Source organism: Gossypium hirsutum, chromosome A05 (genome assembly GCF_007990345.1).
Source record: "Gossypium hirsutum isolate 1008001.06 chromosome A05, Gossypium_hirsutum_v2.1, whole genome shotgun sequence".
NCBI lineage: Eukaryota > Viridiplantae > Streptophyta > Magnoliopsida > Malvales > Malvaceae > Gossypium > Gossypium hirsutum.
The window spans coordinates 75,898,166-75,901,729 of NC_053428.1; the positions used below are offsets into that span (position 1 = coordinate 75,898,166).

At 37.2% G+C, this 3,564-nt stretch overlaps 1 non-coding gene across 1 annotated transcript; it reads right to left on the bottom strand.

Annotated features, from left to right (window-relative positions):
* Positions 1-2,401: 2,401 nt before the first annotated feature.
* Positions 2,402-2,508, bottom strand: LOC121229809 (small nucleolar RNA R71). The gene has a single exon (XR_005927765.1). It is a non-coding gene; the product is annotated as a small nucleolar RNA R71 (small nucleolar RNA).
* Positions 2,509-3,564: the final 1,056 nt, after the last annotated feature.

A 3,564-nucleotide genomic window follows, 5' to 3' on the forward strand; every position in this document is an offset into this window, starting at 1 on the left:
GAAATCATACGATATATCTATGTCACATGAGCTCACTTTTATGTGAAAGTTTATCTGCCTATTGTATATGATGAGATATGCATATTCGGTAAAGGGATGGTATGCCCGAAGGAAGAGTGAAATAAAAATACGAACAACTATGTTATAATTTGAATGTTATCTGTTGACACTGCTTAAAACTTACTAAGCATTGTAATGCTTACTCCGTTTACTCTGTTTCCTCTGTTTTATAGATCTCATTGCGAAGCTACAGGCTCGGGGATCATCAGCAACTAGTCACACTATCACTATCCATTGTTTGGTACTGCTACGTTTTGGATTATCTTATGGCATGTATAGAATAGACTAGTAGTGAGAGGATATTTTGGTTAATGTATATAAGCCATGCAAAAATGGCATCTTTTGAATGTTTACTTAGAGAAGTTTAAATTTTATCCCTAGCTGTGCTTAGTACTTATTTAAATGAATGATCTTTATTTCAATAAAAAGTTCAAAATTTTACTGTTCTGACATGAGTTACAAGTCCGGTAATGCCCCTTACCTATTCCGGCGACGGTTACGGGATAGGGGTGTTACAAACACGGCCTGGACTTCCTCACACGGGCAGACCACACGGCCATGTCAATTTGGCAGAATCAAAGTACGACTCACACGGTCGTGTCCCTACCGAGCCCAAGATGAGTCCAATTTGCAAAAGGCCAATTTTGAGGGTTTTTAGGCATTCCAAAGCCGATAAATACACCCTAGAGGAAGAAAAAGGGAGGCACAGAAAGGGAGGAAGGAATTATTCGAAGAAAGCTAATTGTTCCATCTCAGAAGCCGGATTCATCATCAAGACTGAGGATCGCCTCTCAATTTCCCTTCAGGGGTTTTGGGTTTTCTTTATGTTTTGTATTCGTTATTCTTTTGAGATGTTTTTCTTTTTAGTTATGAACTAAATCCCCTAAATACCTAAGGGGGATGAAACCTAAGACGAATCTTGTTATTATTTTCTAAATTGTATGATAACTATTTAACCTGTTCTTAATTATGTGTTCTTAATTCTTGTTTTGATATCCCAGGATACTGATTCAAGATAAGCTCTAAATCCTCCCTGTCTAAGAGTACATTTGTCAGAATTAAGCGGATTTGATTGCGTGTCTAGAGATAGGGTGACAAGATTTTGTCAGATTAGGGTGAAACCTAATAAAGTGATCCATAGATTGAGTTAATGCAACCCTAGGGTGTTAATTAGAGAAAAGTCTCAATTATTCAATCTAGGGATTAGACGTTATTAGTCTTGAATAGGGATAATAACATAACTTAGGGATCTTTACGAAACAAGTTAAATGAATAAATCATCCGATTCGGAGCCGGAATAACAAGTACAGCCTAGGTGGATTTTTCCTTACGTATTGTCTTAATTCAATCATTTTCCAAAAGTAATCCCCAATTCCATTCTCTGTGAATTCTTAGATTAGTTAATTAGTTAGTTAAAACAAAACCACCTTATTTTTAGGCTAGATAATAAAAAGACAGTCATTACTAGTACTTTTAGTTCCTTTGGGTTCGATAATCCGGTCTGGCTAAAACTATACTACTGTTTGATAGTTACACTTGCCTACATCGCGATAATAGTTAGTTTCAAGAACGATTAATTATAAATATTTAAAACTTACCTGTCACGAAAATCGCGATCAAGTTTTTGGCGCCGTTGCCGGGGAACTAAGAAATTAGGAACGCTCAATTTTTATTACTTTAGCCATTTATTTTCCTTACAATTTAATTTAATTTAATTTTTTATTATTTATTAATTTACTTGTTCTTTCTCTTGATAGGTTTTTATAGTTTATGACTAGAAGAAACCCGTCAGGACCACTACTCTTTAACAAAGAAATCGATCGCACAGTTCGCAGAAACCAACGAGAAATAAGGCGAAGCTTAAGATACATAGAGAACGAGCAAGAGAACGATACTCAACCCCCAACCGAAGAGATGGCTGAAAACCAAGACAATCAGCTACCTCCTGCAATTGCGGTTAATCAAAATCATGCTCCACACACTATATGATTATGCTAAACCTTATTTAACAAGAACTGAATCGAGCATAGTTAGACTTGCTATAGCTGCAAAAACTTTTGAACTAAAACTTAACACTATTCAAATGATACAGCAATTTGTTCAGTTTGATGGTTTGCAGGATGAGGATCCCAACGCTCACTCGGCAAACTTTTTGGAACTATGCGATACATTTAAAATTAATGGTGTTTCTGATGATGCCATTCGTCTTTGGTTATTCCCTTTTTCATTAAGGAACAAAGCTAAACAGTGGTTGAAATCTTTACCACGAGGGTCAATTACTACTTGGGAACAAATGACCGAAAAATTTTTACTAAAATATTTTTCACCGGCTAAAACGGCTAAATTACGTAATGATATCTCTTCGTTTGTGCAAATGAACTTAGAAACTCTTTATGATGCATGGGAAAGATACAAGGACTTATTGAGAAAGTGCCCTCACCATGGGTTACTACTTTGGCTTCAGGTTCAAACATTCCATAATGGCTTGAATCCTTCGACTCGACAAATGGTTGACGCAGCTGCTGGCGGAACCATCAATAATAAAACACCTGAAGATGCTTATGAGTTTATAGAAGAGATGTCACTGAATAACTATCAATGGAAAGTCATGAGGAAAAGCCAATAAAAAAAGTCGGTGTTTATAACGTCGACTCGGTCACCATGCTCTCTAATTAGGTAGAACTCTTGAATAAGAAAATTGATGGTTTTCATAGTTCTTCACAAATTCACCCAGTAATGCAGTGCGAAGCAAGTGGAGGTGGATCAAGCAATTCAGAATACCAACCTTATTGCCACAACATGGATAACGAGCAGTTAAATTACATGGGTAATAATTCTCAATCTCAAAACAATCCATATAGTAACACTTACAATGCAGGTTGGAGGAACCACCCAAATTTCTCATGAGGAGGCCAAAGAAATTAGAGACCACCTCCAGGCTACCAACAACCACCCTACCAATAGGAAAAGAAGCCGAACCTTGAAGAGATGCTCTCAAAGTTTATATCGGTGTCAAAAACTCGTTTCCAGAATACTGAGACAGCACTTAAGAATCAACAAGCATCGATCCAATGGCTCGAAATGCAGATAGGCTAGCTGTCCAAACTAATCTCTGAACGACCACAAGGTAGCTTGCCAAGTAATACTGAACCCAACCCAAGGGAACAGCTCAACGCGATTAATGTTCAAGATGAAGAAGAATTCGTTGAGCCTGAGCCAGAACCAAAGCAAGAAACTGTAGTGAGCAGAGATCAAGATGAGGTAGGTCATAATAAAAACAAATCAGTGAATGTCGAATATAAACCTCGTGTGCCATACCCCAACGCGACAAGGAAAGACCGCTCAGATGAACAATTTGGTAAATTTCTTAAACTCTTAAAAAATTACACATTAACTTACCGTTTATTGAAGCCCTACCGCAGAGGCCAAACGCAATGAAATTTTTAAAGAAGCTTTTAGCAAATAAACCAAAGTTGGACGAGGCATTGCATGTAGAGCTAAACG